Source organism: Periplaneta americana, chromosome 7 (assembly GCF_040183065.1).
Source record: "Periplaneta americana isolate PAMFEO1 chromosome 7, P.americana_PAMFEO1_priV1, whole genome shotgun sequence".
Classification (NCBI taxonomy): Eukaryota; Metazoa; Arthropoda; class Insecta; order Blattodea; family Blattidae; genus Periplaneta; species Periplaneta americana.
Genome location: NC_091123.1, coordinates 46,764,388 through 46,781,723, shown reverse-complemented (window position 1 = coordinate 46,781,723; position 17,336 = coordinate 46,764,388). Strand labels below are relative to the sequence as shown.

The 17,336-nt window shown below is 32.9% G+C and overlaps 1 protein-coding gene across 4 annotated transcripts in view; it reads right to left on the bottom strand.

The window, feature by feature from the left end:
• Syt1 (Synaptotagmin 1) overlaps positions 1–17,336 on the bottom strand; it is a 531,278-nt gene that overhangs the window by 490,738 nt on the left and 23,204 nt on the right. The window lies entirely within an intron of this gene.

The window sequence follows — 17,336 nt, the reverse complement described above, 5'->3', positions numbered from 1 at the left end:
AGGAATCGTACAAAAATTATCGTGTTACATTTAACGGAATATTCTGACATTCAACAACCATCCGATTCGACAAAAGACTACAGAATTTGGCAAAAAAATGAGAGAGATTCTTTTTAAAATAATATTTAGTCTTATAGATCGCGTTTTAACTGAAGGAGGACAGATGGAATGTGGTAGGTAGGCTATATCTTAGAACAGTTTTCCTCTTTTTGTAGGTGAGCCCGTCATACTGATCATTGCAAGAGTTTCAAAATTATGAAGAAACTTTCGAATTTACATCACGATAGACTTATTTATCCTTGACAAATATGTAGGAACACCGAGGCTTAAACAACCACAGGGAAAACTCTGTAAAAAGAACGGCATACATTGTTATGGAAAGACATAAAATTCCACTTCCTTACATAATTTCCTTCCTACAAGAGAAATACAAAAAATAATAGTTACGCAATTTTGCACATTCATTTTAAAGAACACTAGGATCCAGTTCTGATACTTCAACAATTTTAATATAATTTATTTCATTTTTTTACTGTGTGTTAAATATGTTATGGACAAGGTATGTGCCAATTTTGAGCTCAATCAGACTGCTAATTTCAAAGTTATTTCATGTTTATTATGGAAATCAGTTAGAATTTAATGGGTTACATCAGCTTCTTGTCTATGAGGATGACGTGAAATTGTTAGGAGAAAATCCACAAACGATTAGGAAAAACACAGAAATTTTACTTGAAGCAAGTAAAGCGATAGGTTTGGAAGTTAACCCCGAAAAGACGAAGTATATGATTATGTCTCGTGGCCAGAATATTGTACGAAATGGAAATATAAAAATTGGAGATTTATCTTTCAAAGAGTTAGAAAAATTAAAATATCATGGAGCAACAGTAACAAATACAAATGACACTCGGGAGGAAATTAAACGCAGAATAAATATGGGAAATGCTTGTTATTATTCGGTTGAGAAGCTTTTGTCGTCTTGTCTACTGTCAAAAAATCTGAAAGATAGAATTTGTAAAACAGTTATATTATCGGTTGTTCTGCATGGTTGTGAAACTTGGACTCCCAATTTGAGAGGGGAACAGAGATTAAGGGTGTTTGAGAATAAGGTTCTTAGGAAAATATTTGGGGCTAAGAGAGATGAAGTTACAGGAGAATGGAGAAAGTTACATAACGCAGAACGGCATGCATTGTATTCTTCACCTGACATAATTAGGAACATTAAATCCAGACATTTGAGATGGGCAAGGCATGTAGCACATACGGGCGAATCCAGAAATTCATATAGAGTGTTAGTTGCGATGCCGGACGGAAAAAGATCTTTGGGGAGGCCGAGACGTAGATGGGAGGATAATATTAAAATATATTTAAGGGAGGTGGGACATGATAGAGAGTGGCTTAATCTTGCAAAGGATAGGGACCGATGGCGGGTTTATGTAAGGGCTGCAATGAACCTCCGAGTTCCTTAAAAGCCATTTGTAAGTATGTAATATTATCGAAATGTTCCATGCGCATTACATTCGAATATATAGAAGTTCATATTTTTTTCATAGGGACCCTGATTCGCGGGAAATATTTTTGTGTTAAGAAATTCGTTCTAGGTTATTTTAGGCACAAAAAGTTTTGAAAAAATGAGATACTAATTTATTAATATTTATGATTTACATAATAATTTTTAGCTCCACTTTTCAAGGTATTTAAAAATATCTCAACGTTATATATATATATATATATATATATATATATATATATATATATATATATAAATTATCCGGCCTTAATTGAGGATGACCACGAGAATCCGTGACCAAATAAATATAATTAATTAAATATGAATATTGTTATAAAAATAAAATGTAGTAATTAAGCACCATTGATTTTTATCAATTATAAAATGAAATCTTATAAGATGAGTTTAAAATTATATTTATAAATAAAAGATTTTGTATAAAATTATAATATCCTTAATTAAGACCTTCTGAGTGGTATAAATAAAATTGTATAATCTGCAGGGAATCTTTAAGAATTTGCGACATGATTTTTTGAATTTCAAAAGATGGTATTGATAATTGTTTTAAAAAATTATATGTAAATTTTGGTAAAGAACTCCGAGCACGAAAAAAATAAACATGTCACTGACCAATACAGGTACAAATATTTTCATTGAATTTTTGAAAACTGCTTGCGCATGTAAAATTTTGAATATAAAAATTGTAGTTTCGAGAAAAATACAAATTTGTGAAAATAGATACAATACTGACATATGGAGTAGGAATAGATAAAAATCGCTCTTGGAGCTCAAAGAAGATGCAGAGGTAAAACAAACCGCTTACTATCAACTTGGTAAGTACCTAAGGAATATTTTCATACAGAAACCAAAAAATTATAACGTATTTTGATAATTTTTGTGCAAAAACTCAGTCATACTGTATCTTAAGGGCTTCCTGACTACTGATATCTATCCTATGTAAGAAACTTTTATTAGAAGCAATAGGAAATCTGTCTCCTCTGAGAAAATACAGTCGACAGAAAGGAACTATGTCTTATCTTACGACCCCAGAGAGAATTGTTACAATAGAGGGATGATGATGCTTGACGAAGAGATGGAAGAGGAGGCGCTGGGAGAGTTAATCCAAGCGCTTCTGCTCGCCGAAATTGATTTAATGGGAAACGCAAACGCTGAAATGCTGAATCCTCCAGACAGATCTCTAGTACAACCGCATACAGTTTCGTGACCTCATTGCAACATTCCAGCACACGAACAAAAATTGCGTTCTGGAGAACATTAAAAGCAGCTGTGCACAGCGGGTCTGAGAATGGATGCGACAACTTTTCCTTCAACCGAGACGAAGATCATTATTACTTTTATTATGACCATAATTTAGTTATACTTTGTATTATTATTATTATTATTATTATTATTATTATTATTATTATCATTATTATTATTGTTTAGTCAACTGTCCGAGAACAGGTCTCAACCTCACATGTGATACCAAGAAGGCATCACTTATGAGGCAACTAGGCCAGAAGATAATGGGGGTAGGGTGTCCAGTTCCTTTCCCTCCTCTATTGCATACATCGCCGACTAGTTACATATTACACTAGTCAGACTTCAGATACATACAATTATTCTTCCTCTGACATATATCGTAAAGTGAAATGTACTGCCTGACAATAGATGTACGTATCAGTCACTAATTTCATGGCGTTGTTCTTCCAGATATTTTAAACAAAAATTTTGGATACAATTTCCTTCATTTTTGCTTCCTTTTAGAGATAAAAACAGTTATATGTGAAATATTTCATAGCGTGTTTAGGGAAAGCCATTGATTGAATTCTCAATATGCTCAGTCAATTTCAGAGAACAGTATATGATGATAATAAATGATTGAAATAATTTTAGTTTTATCTTTAAATGTGCAGAAATTTTTATGTATGTATGTATGTATGTATGTATGTATGTATGTATGTATGTATGTATGTATGTATGTATGTATGTATGTATGTATGTATGTATGTATGTATGTATGTATGTATGTATGTATGTATGTATGTATGTATGTACTCACACTGCAAATGGGTAAATTACCGGTGGCAATGGTAACTAATTACAATCAATAATGACAATTAATAATAAACACAACTAATAAAAATACAATTAATAATAATACTAATAATAATTAACAGTAATAAAAATTAACAGTAATAATAATAATAATAATAATAATAATAATAATAATGAGGATCCCAAATTAAATGAACCACGATCACTTAAAATAACTTTTAAAGTAACTCTAATTTGTATCTTCACCCTAAGTTCGAACTAAAACCCACGAGTATGATATGTTCATACATCCGCAAGTACCTTTCAGCACTACACGCATTTCGCTGTCAACTCACTCACTGTACTGGTATTACGACACATTTCACCGATACTATCCTGTTTTCACTAACACTTCAAAAACATTTCGCTGTTCAAATACTTTGCACAACTACTATAAACTATAAAACTTCACAGGCACAAACACACTCCACTTACACAACACACTTCACTGACACAAAACACTTCTTCACTAATACAACACTTAAAATAACAAAACATCGATTACACCCTTTAAGTAGTGTGTATAATGTACTATCATCTATTAGTAAAGTCATAAAGCCTATTTTCAAACAATTTTATATAATAATAAATTTGATCTGAAAAAATGTAACTTTTCGTTCTGAAAATAAATTTAAAAATGTAATATTTGTTCGAAACAAATTTCTGCGCATTTAAAGAACAAAACTGAAACACTTTCAATCATTCATCATCATAATACACTGTTCTCTTAAATTTACAGAGCATATTTAAAATTAAATCAATGGCTTTCCCAAAACACGCTATGAAATGTTTCATATAAAATCATTTTTACCTCGAAAAGGAAGCAGAAACTAGCAAAATTATATTAAACTTTCTGTTTGAAATATCTCAAAGAATAACACTTTGATATTAATGACGTTACTTACGGTTCATTCTGTATATCAAGTCAATGAAATCATCGACATATTACAAGTCTTCAATTTGTTGTGGATGTTGAGGAAATGTTCTATTGCAGAATTCACCAGCTTTCACAGTTTTGCAACATTCTTCTGGCTAAGTTGTGAAAAGTAACATTGCTTCACTCTCTACTCCACGTGTGTGCAGTGTAATCTATTCTGGGATATCCTTGCTCTCCATTCAAGTCGTGTCAAGTCAACATCGTAAGTTCATGTTTCTGCGGCATGAACATCAGGTGCAAGCGAAAGTTTGGTCACGTAACGTTAAGAATGTCGGAAAGGTTCTCGTTGCGAAAAAATTGCCATGCACATAAATTATAATTCAGGCTCTCTCTGTTTACACCCTGCAATTCTTTTAATTAGTGTACTGGTTTGTAATGTAACTGCCCTTTGTTGAAATGAAGATCAATTCCCGCTTCCCGGTAAGGAAGTGGAGACATACATCCTTCCTCTGAAAAGGTATTTTTGCCTCTGTTTACTCTTTGTTGTACTAAGAAGAGTATATTTATATTATTTTATCGAAATATACAAAGGAAACTTATTGTTATGCTGCGGACAATCTATTCGAAGAATTCTGGTGGAAATAATATTTTCTATCTGTGGACAGTGATTTCTCCGAAAGTATTGGAAAGATTTTGTTATACAGGGTAATTCACGAGGAAAGGTAAAAAATTTAGGATACGATATCTTAGGCCATTTTGAGTGAAAAAGTTCATATGAACATAGGTCCGTTTTCGAACGATGGCGGAGATAGATGCATTTTTTTGGTAAAATATCTCGCCCCAATGTGAATCAGACGTTACCATATGCTGCTGACGTGAGACAAGGTCATTGTCAGTGACTCACCGATCGCAATAAATGACGTAACATGGGAATCTGCATTGTGAGCGATGTAGATAAGAGAAGAGAGACAAAGCGGGTGGTGGGGTATTACACATGTCATAACAAATACGCAATCACTTATCAGTTCACAGCAGTTCATTCAGCTACCTACAGTACAGTAGTTATACAGGTACAGTTATCGGAAGCGTTAAGTTGTGTTTTTCGAGATGCCTTATGAATTTTCGACTACAGAATATGCCGATATTGTGTATGTTTATGGTTTGTGCGATGGAAGTACCTTGCGTGCCGTCGCTCAATATGAACGACGCTTTCCGAACAGAAGGGTACTATATCGAAGAGTATTTACTGCCTATGGGGTTGGATGAAAGACTTGGTTAGCAAAGGAACGGGGAAACGAGAGAGGCGCTAATCGACCGTATTTTGGATGCGGCATAAGAACAGCCACGTGCAACTCTCCCGAGCGACGAGCGTGATTCATGCCCGAGCGCAACAGTGCATTGAAGCAGAAGGAGGTACCTTTGAAAATGTACGAAAACATCGACTCCGACTTCTAGAATATTAGGTATGTATGCATACGTGAACATAAACTTTAAATTTGTCCGTTATCTGTCTCTAAATGCGAGTTAGTACAATGGAATCTCAGACGTTTCTGAGAAATAAAAGAGCCATATCTCCGTAATCGTTTGAAAACGGACCTATATTCATATGAACTTTTAAACTCAGAATGACTTCAGAATTCACATCCTAAATTTTTTATCTTTCCTCGTGAATCACTCTGTATATGCAGTGGCGGATCTAGGATTCCTTAGAAAGGAAGGGGGTAACTTTTTTCTACTATTGCCGCCACTCGCTGCTGCTAGGACGAGTCTACTAGTCACTATTCAAGAGGTGTATGCTCACACCTAGCAAACGCTTTGGTGATGTTCGTATGTAAGGCGGAAATAAAACTGTGGATTTAATTTCAACACACTAAATAACCTCGTAAACTTAATTATTACTGTTATCATATCAACTCAAGGAGGTTGTGGCTAAAGTCAATCTCAGCTCCTCCTTGGATTCGCCTAAGTATACATGCAATATAAAAGATTACTTAAATTGTTGTACGAGAAATTAAAGCATTTTACTAAAAAAGAATTATTTTTATTCCTTTTCCTCTTTCAGCATCATTCTTTCTTCGCCCACTCTTTTCACTCTATCCAATTCACACGCTCCATTCTTCTCCATATCCACATTTCAAATGCTTCTATTCGCTTCTCTTAACTTTGCCTTAATGCCCATGTTTCTGTTCCATACAATGCCACACTCCACACAAAGCACTCCAATAATCTATTCTTTAGTTCTTCGTCCAGAGGTCCGCAGAAGATGTTCTCTCTTCTATTAAGAGCTTCCTTTGCCATTTGAAAACCATGTTGGGTCCGATAAGTTGTGCAATAATATTCAAAATTTATTGTAACAACCGTCAAATTTACCAGTATGCAAATGTGATTGAACACACAGATGCTATTTTTACATATTAAAAGCTAATGATAAAAGTTTTCGGTTCGAAGGAACCATCTTCAGATCAATAATAGACCTACAGTGTACATTATATTACGAACAAACAGTGAAATTTGACAATATGTCATTTTACTTCCTTATATACCTATAGATACTATTGTTAATGTTCTATGTTTTATTCTATTTTAACCTTTTTAACCAATGCCATTTATATGCACCCTTGTTATCCATTGTTTTCCGTTCCACTTCATACAAACTTCACTGTTTGTTCGTAACAAATATACTCTGTATGTCTATTATTGATTTCAAGATGGTTCCTTCGAACCGAAAACTTTATCATTATCTTTTAATATGTAAGAATAGCATCAGTGTGTTCAATCACATTTGTATACTGGTAAGTTTGACGGTTGTTACAATAAATTCTGAATATTCCTTTGCCATTGCTATCTTTTGTTTGACTTCCTGGCAGCAGCTCATGTTACTGCTTATAGTGCACACCTCAGTATTTTAAGGTGTCCACTTGCTCTACTGCCTCATTTAGAATTCGCAAGCTTACCTTCTTTATTTTTGTTCCTATGACCATGGTCTTCGTCTTGCTGGCATTTATCTTCATCCCATACTGTTCACAGTTGTCATTTAGCTCCAATAGCATATCCCTTAGTATCATCTCCTATTCTGTTAACAACGCCATATCAGGAAATCTAATGCACTTTATTCTTTTCTTCCTACTATCACTCCTCCCATGTTCTGAAAACAGTTCTCACTTAATCCTACAAGTAGATGTATAATTTCCTTTCTCTTCTGTCTTCTTTTCATTTTCCTTTATATTGTTCTGTTTACTCTGTCTCATCTCATCTCATCTCATCTCATCTCATCTCATCTCATCTCATCTCATCTCCCCTCCCCTCATCTCTCATCTCTCATCTCTCATCTCTCATCTCTCATCATCTCATCTCTCATCATCTCATCTCATCTCATCTCATCTCTCATCTCATCTCATCTCATCTCATCTCTCATCTCATCTCATCTCTCATCTCATCTCTCATCTCTCATCTCACCTCCTCTTCTCTTGACCTTGATCTCATATTATCTCTTCATCTTTTCGCCTCTTCCCTGCTTGAGCAGTCTTTTACTCTTTATCAGTGGAAGAAGTAAGCGGAATGACATTTGCATAATTTAACCCTTTTACAAGACGTAAATGTGTGTATCAGCACACGTCCTCAATTTAACCTGAAACGAAAACTTTCCAACCGAACTGGAACGTCCTTGTATTCCGATGATCCATCATCGTGTAAAGTTTCAAAACTGTCGCATCCATCTCATAAAGCCGCAAGTTTGACAAGTTGGAATTGACATTGCATGTGACGTTTGAAAAATCTTTTACAGTATGACCTCTGCAATGCATTCCGCTCTATTTCTTAATGTTCCTCTGCCCACACACAACGCACAGAATTTAACTATGAAGTCCAAGCCTGTCTATGCAGCTCGTACTACAGCAAAGAATTTGCGTAAAAGTATCACTTTAATTTCCATTGTACGAACATGTGACCCACTTTACAATTATACAGTACAATTGCCAAAGGGGTCATATTGGAACAACAAATCACTTTAAATAGTAATTCACATGTTTATGTGTAAAATCCATTTTAATACCGCATTCTGCAAACGGTAGTTTTCATCAGGAAATGTATAGAAAATATTCTTATTTGGGTATCGTATTTTAATTTACTGCATTTAAAGGTACTATCTTCCTTTCTCAGAGTTACTTTTAGGCCAACCAAATACAGGCTGTAAGAGGTATAAATGCCAGTATTTTAACTGATGATTGTTCATGTCGTAAGGAAGAAAAAATTTCCTTACAATTTTTTCTAATTGCAATATTTAACTAATTATTAAAGTTTACAATATCAGACATTTGGCAACGTTGCTGGATGGGGAAGAGGAAGTTTACTAAGTACACGGTACAGCTCAAGCGGATAGAGACATACCGGTACAAAACAGATGCTCTGTTCTAATGCAGGGGCGGACCGTTGTTTACATAAAACGAACAGCAAATAAAAACCTTTCAATCACATTAAGAGAACTTTATGGTACATTTCTATTTTATTTAACAATATTGGGAATATATACTCTTTTAGACCGAAAAAGGAATGAAGAAATTTTAGAACAATTAGAAGTAGAGTCAGTAGAAGAAAAAATCAGCAGATACAAATTCAATTGGCTAGATCATGTAAGAAGAATAGAAAATTCAAGAATCCCAAAAATTATGATGCAGTATAAACCTAGAGGACATCGTCGACCAGGAAGACCTTTACGAAGACTGCTAGATGGGGCCGAAACAGTCTACGGAGGCCTAATTCGTGAAGGATGATGATGATGATGATGATGATATTGGGAATATTGGTGCATTTTTTATTGTACGTCTAAAAAATTAACAGTAATGGTTTACTGCACAAAATCACACGAACTTTTTTTTTTTCTAATGCAACATTTTAATCTCTCCCGCTTCCATAAAGCAGTTACCATTTTTAAAGAAATTTCTGTTTGTGTGATTTTCGAAATGAGGCATGAGACTCATATTTCTAATAATCGTTGAGAAACCGCTACAAAAGTTCCCCGATTAGGTAACCTTCATTGCGGAAAACATTGACGGTACATCTTCTTGCCTAATTAATAACATATGATATTCCTAAACTGTGAATGACATTGTAAGTTGTTTATTGAATACCTGGTATCGAACTGTCATCCGCTCGGCAGTAGACCTATGGGCAGGGAGCTTGAACTCAGCTGACATGTACTTACGTCTGTGCAGAGTACTGCCTGCTGAACACGTTGCCACGTCTCTCACGCCAGAATATTAACAATTTTAAGCATGGAATTTAATTTCACGAAAACGTAATAGAACACACAAATATGTATTTAAACTAATATTAACTCTTTGCTAGATATTCCTACTGATGTAATTGTTTTCGTAATTTTACTAACGATATAAGCAGTATAACGCGAATAAAATAAGAGAAGAAACCATCAACCGTACATTTTTATTACCATTGCTTACAGACACCTCCATCTTAGCGGGAACTAACGTGAACTATAGTATTTTACAAGGCTTAACAGTTTATTTTAAAATATCCAGTGTTGTCATCAGACTAGACAGTGAAAAACAATATATATATATATATATATATATATATATATATATATACCGATCTTGTTAACGCCATCTATCGATCGTATATCTTAATTATTATATGTTCAAGAAGATGAAGTGTTGCCATTGTATTAGTCAGTAATGATATTTCCCACTAAAGTAATCACGACACACTTGGGGATTATTAAATATTCAAATGGATGGAAGTCGGGACGTAGGAGAGTTGTTTCCATCATAGAACTCCGGACGCACGAGGGTTTATTGATGAAAGGGCCCCACACGCTGGGACGCAAAAGGGTACGACCCGTTAAAAGCCTGTGCAGAGCGACTGGTGATAAAGAGGTAGTCACTGTCCTCGCTAGACAAAGAACGTGAGTCCTTGCACTGAGTGACTGACGATCGAGTAAGCTCACCCTCGAGTATCCAAGACGACACACGAAAAACCAAGGCTTCGCTTTTGTAGAGCTTTAATTTCGAAGATACTGAAATGATGTGGAGAGTATGTAGGTTCGAGGCTCATCTATCATGGCTCATGTAGACATTAGTCTTAGCACCTTGCAAAATCACAGATAGGATGAGTTGTCTCAATTTATGAAACTAGTCAATTGACTATACCAAAATATTTGAATCCAGCAAAGGGCGATTGATTTTAAAAGGTGACAAGGTTTATTAAATTATATTATATCTTTTTCCACGTATATTTATGTATATCCTTATGGGGGAATGTTGTACTCTTGACAATTTAATTTTTTGATGTGGCAAAGTTGACTAACCTAACTTCATCGTCATTACTACTTATGTGTAGGCTCTCTTTTCCAATTGTTGGTTTAAAAATATCCTCCCTTCCTACTTTAGCATTGAAATCCCCCAATAAAACTTTCATTTGATATCTAGGTAACTGATCAAAAGTGTGTTCCAATTCCTCATAGAAGCTATCCTTTATATGGTCGACTTCCTCTTCTGTAGGGGCGTGAGCATTTATAACTACGATATCGCACCATCTACCCTTAAGTACTAAATACGATACCCTGTCACTGATAAATTCGACCTTCTTTACTGATGATTTTATTTTTTTATGTACAAAGAATCCTGTTCCTAATTGGTGATTATCGTTTGGGGCTAAGAGGGATGAAGTTACAGGAGAATGGAGAAAGTTACACAACGCAGAGCTGCACGCATTGTATTCTTCACCTGACATAATTAGGAACATAAAATTCAGACGTTTGAGATGGGCAGGACATGTAGCACGTATGGGCGAATCCATAAATGCATATAGAGTGTTAGTTGGGAGACCGGAGGGAAAAAGACCTTTGGGGAGGTCGAGACGTAGGAGGGAAGGTAATATTAAAATAGATTTGGGGGAGGTGGGATATGATGGTAGAGACTGGATTAATATTGCTCAGGATAGGGACCAATGGCGGGCTTATGTAAGGGCGGCAATGAACGTCGGGTTCCTTAAAAGCCAGTAAGTAAGTAAGTAAGTAAGTAAGTAAGTAAGTAAGTAAGTAAGTAAGTAAGTAAGTAAGTAAGTAAGTATTATATATATTTTTTTTTGTTTCCCGATTTTAAAGGATCTAGATATTTATTTTAGTTATTCCTTCATAATTATTAATAATAGTTATTTAGTAGTGATATGTTATTCGGCTCCTTAGCATAGCTTCTTCAGGGAGGAAAATAAAGCTGTGTTTCCCTTCGTCCTTGATTTACCTAGATTTTAAGGTACCGTGACTAATCTGAACCGATGTCAAGTTGAAAAACTTCATTGTTGTCAACGTGTATACTGATCTCTGCCATTGTTAGCAATCACTTTTTCTTCTTCCGCGGTGAATACCGTTCGGCGTCCAGAACTCTTTTGATGTTTGCCTTTCAATTTTAGCTTAATCGTACTGCTATGAATTCGATAATGTTGTGAAGCAGTCCTCTGTGCTCTTAGTCCTATCCTGATGTCCTGTAGGCATTGTTCAAAATGCTAGTTTGTATAATTTACATATTTGCGGCCCCTAATGCCTTAATATGTGTTCTTGGCATTCTTCTTACATGACAAGCAGCATAAAAAGAACGAAATAAGCAATAAATTACTTTGCAGATTAATATTTTAACTAAAATTGATGCGGTAACTTTAACCCTGGGCTAAAAATACCCTAGAAATCAACTGGAAAGACATCACTTTGTTTGGGATGAAATTACGCCAATAAGGGGAAATAAAAAAGCGAAACATAGTTTTCTACCTATTCCGCATATATTTGTATATAAATTAAGATACATACCTGATTTTTATCACTTAACTTATGGCCTGGACACAAATAAATTTGTAGAAAATAAATTGATATGATCTAACAGTTGATTGCTAATGAGTATGCTGTGATATTGCAATAAATCTGATAAACTTAAAACGCACTAAATAAATGAATAATACTACCATCTATAAGCCAATTAAACAAATATTTTAGTATCTGAAATCGGGTGGCAGATATAACAATTCAAATCTTAGAATTTGTTTAGGCCAAAATTGTACCGAAATGACTAAAGTTGCCCCACCGTGTCTTTGATAGACAGCTCCCGGCAAAATTCGTCAGCCATTTCCCTCATATTTACTTTCAACACTGAATAAATAACCTCTGCAGCTGAAAGCGTCATTAAATTTATTTATTTATTATTTTGCTAATAATTGTAACATAAAATATAATACATACAGAAAAACTTTAGCTCGCCCTGAAAGAGTAGAACTCGTGATCAGGGGCGGATTCCTGAATTGAAATTAATAATTATACAATACAATTCGTCTTATGTCTACTGTGCAATTATAGTATATAAATTTAAATTTACAATTTTTCAATTTTTATAAAATCCATACATAACTTTTTAAATTTAATATTATAACTATTAGAATTGACAAGATTAGGATATTTAAATATAAATTTGTTATATATTCTTGGGCCTAAATTACTGCTATGATTAAATACTGTATCAGTGTTGCATTTTGGTTCAAACAATCTTAAAGAATTCATACCTTTTGTTTCATAACTATGAGAATACAATTAAAAATTATTTAGATTTTTATGTATGAATTTTATTAATACAATATAATAAATTTGTCTTACGTTAAGTACATTAAAGTCTAGAAACAAATTTTGAGATGGAAAATCAATAGGTTTATGAAGACACATTTTAATTATTTTCTTCTGTAATAAATAAAGTGGATTAAAATTGGATATAAATGAGCTACCCTATCCTACAATTCCATACATAGTTACCGATTGAAATAAAGTTAAATATATTGTACGTAATAAACTTATTGACAAGTAATTCCTCAATAAAACAAAATAATATACTATTTTACGTAATTTATTACAAAGGTAATTAATGTGTTGGTTCCATTTTAAATGATTATCGAAAATTATGCCTAAATACTTAACTTCAGAGGACTCTTTAATAATCGGACATTTACACTGTATAAGAAAACAATCAGAATTATGTAATTTAATACTTAGTATAAATGTAGGAGGTTTGTTACATTTTTTCAGATAATGAGAATGGAATAATTATGGTTTTATTTTCGTTGATAGATAGATAATTTATGTCAAACCATTTTTTATTAATTTAAGTCCATTATTTGAATTATTATATGCATCATACCAGGTTTCTCCACCAAAAAGTAAAACTGTGTCATCTGCATAAGAATAGTGAACATCATTGTATTGTTGTAAGTCGAAATGCTACTTCCTACCACATAAGATGAAACCATTCAAGGGGCAGAGGACACTGCTCAGAATTCCAGCGTAGCTTATTCTGTATTCCTTTCACGTTTCCAATAACCTGAGAGTTACCTGTAAGCCGATGCAAGCTACTGTTGACAGGTCAGAGTTTATCTGTGGCGATCCAAGGTTACAGCTTAAACACTAGCTTTCCACGCCAACAACAAACAAACGTGTGCAATTCCGAGCTGGCCACAGGAAACATACATATTGTGTGGATTTAATTATAATACAAAACTAAACTTTCTAGTATAGTAAGGAGGATTCGTAAAAATAATTTTTCCAATATTGTGAGCATTCTAAGTTCTGGCTTGGTAGAGTCTACGGCAACTTTCTTAGGCCCGATTGTATAAACCATTTAATCTTAGATCAGAGGTTAAATTGATCCTTGTTTCAGCTGAACTTGAAATTTTGTGTTGTATAAAATCTAATCTGAGATTAATTTGTCTCAAACTAAAGTCAACTTTGACTGAAGAAATTTCTCCGATTAAGTTAGATGATCCAAGTTCAGTTATTTCTTTTCTGTTTGAAATATACGAGTGACAGATTGTGCAAATAAAATATCCATTATTATTAATATTAATAGATATGTTAGGTACATTTATATATATTTCTTTCAATTTCTTGCCTTAATACACAAACATTCTTATATTTTATAAGACTCTATCGTGTTCAGCAGTATCAAATAACATAACCTATAATTATATTATGTTTATAACAATCATTAATTATTAATGGATATGATAGGTACATTCATAAATGTTCAATTAACTGTATTACTAAACGAAAATTGTCGTTTTATAAAGCTTTATTATGTTTAGCAGTATCAAACACCATAACATGATAACAACTTGGAGAACAGTCAACCTTCTTCTTATCGTCCGCCATTATTTACATTGCAAAAAAAAAAAAACAGTGTCTCCAACAGAGTGCAATACGGAAAGTCGCGAAAAAGTAGTTGTAAAGTCGCTAGATTTCTCATTATCAACAAAGAAAGATTAAATTTTGTCACTATGGGGTGCTAAAAAGGTCACTAAATCCCTATTTAAGCAATATAAAAGTTAAAAGAAATTGTTGTTGAAAAAGAGTTAAAATCGCTAGATTGGCAACACTAAACAAACCTGTATAACATGGTCCTCGCATCACGTATTTCACCTGTTTATGCGATGTTGCCAAATCGTTTTCACGTGAACTTAGATTGCATTTGAACCAAGGTAATTTGATCGCAGAAAAGTTTTATACAATAGAAGAAGTGTCTGAACTCGGTTTACTTTTTGATCTTTGATCAAAGTTGATCTTTAGTCAGGGAGTTTTATACAATTGGGCCTTAAAGAGATATGGGCAAGTAACAGCCCGTTTAGGGGGACCTAAAGTCTGGTAAGACAAATGTTCATAACTTATATGAAGCGAACTGTGCAACCTAAAGTAAAATTCTACCGATAGTGACGAAATCCAGCATGTTATATAGGAATCTTTTCAAAAGATATGAAATGTGCATTGGAGAGGATGGTTGACAGTTCTAGCACTCATTATAAGGTAAGCCAATAAATTACATTTGTAAATTTGCGAGATTTTAATTCCGAAAGGTAATACGCTGAGTTACTTCTAAGCAGGCTGTTACTCGCCCATGTCACTTTTCGAAAGGCCCCGTGTACTCTACCAAGTGAAACCTATTGTGATCGAGCTTAATAATTTAATTTAATTTAGATATGCTTATCATTATTATTATTATTATTATTATTATTATTATTATTATTATTATTATTATTACATAATTATTTTATTGGTGTTGTGAAGACGAAAAGAATTGTCATTGTATTATATTAATTATGTATTATATTGTCTTGTATTTGTAGTATTGTATTGCTTTGAATTGTATTGTATTGTATTATATTAATTTTGTTATATTCATAGCACTGTAGTAATATTTATCATACTGGTTGAGTGGAAGAGAAGGCCGAATGGCCTTAACTCTGCCCGTTAAAATAAACCATTATTATTATTATTATTATTATTATTATTATTATTATTATTATTATTATTATTATTATTGCGAGGCGTAGCCCACAATATTTAGATGTGAAATTGTTATTCTCATGTCCCAACTCTTTTGGCAGAACCTAAATGCCACACTACAGTTGGATTCAGACACAGTAGGAATTATGGACCAAGACTATACAATTCAGTATTGAAAAATAATCCAGATTTAAGCAATTTACACATTCTTAAGTTTAAAAATAAAGTGAAAATGTTTGTATGATATGTGATAAATTTTACTATTTTTTTAAGTGTTACTAGCATTATAAGGTACTAATTTTTATTGTATTTATCTGATGCATGTAACTTATAAGATAAAACATTGTAATAAATATAAATTAGATCATTTTTTTAATTAATAACAGTGTATATCTTCAATAAAGTATTCCTTAGCATCGCCACAGATACACTTGATTGTACATGTCTCTATATCTTCTCACTAGAAAGTTCTTGAAATTTATATTTTCCCCGCCATTCATAAAATATTTTGATATGATACCTCTTGCACAAAAGGAGAGATCTAAAGCGGAAACTTGATTAATATATTTCAGTATTATTTGTATTTATCCTGGTAATAATGAACAGTTTGACTCTTAGACATATTGTTTTTGCAGCATTAACTTCCCATGATTTTACGAGAAGATTCAAAGAGAACGGCAGTTACGTAGACTTACAGCTGCCCCCTACTACCATTAATGCACAACACAATGTCAATACGGCGGTTGCTGTCGTCTGCGATACAACGAACTTTTCTGTTGATTTTCGAGTTCGACATTTTTTCCGGTTATTATATGCTTATTTAAGTTGTGTTAACTCTCGCTAGTGGTTTTATATTTTATTTTATCCGTTTTAGTATATATTTTATTATTGTAAATATTTTTGTTTTATCACGGTTATTATTATTATTATTATTATTATTATTATTATTATTATTATTATTATTATTAAGGAATTATTTTGTATTACAATCTTTGTATCATTTCTGTCACGGTTATTCTATTAATATTATTATTATTATTATTATTATTATTACTATTATTTATATCATCAACATTATTATTTGAACCCTGTAAAATTTATGTAGACTACTGGACTGTACCCGAGCACGAGCATATGATCATTTCGGGTATCTATTTATATGTATTCAATTCAAATGTAAATTGTAAATATATTTGAATTTGAATTTTAATCTTGTAATGAAGGAAGATAAAAGCTATTTCATTTTCTTTAAATAATAAACGTAATAAACCAATTTCATCTACACTAAAAATTAAAATGCATAATTTTGACTGTTCCGATATAAATTGTAATTATTCAATTATTAATGAAGTTAATGAGGTTAAATACTTAGGTATAATTATTGATAATCATTTAAAATGGAAGAATCATATTCATTATATTTGTAATAAATTACGTAAAACATTATATTTTGTTGTTCTAAGAAATATTTTGTCAATTAACAGTTTACGTACAATTTATTTAGCATTATTTCAATCTATATTTTTATGTATGGT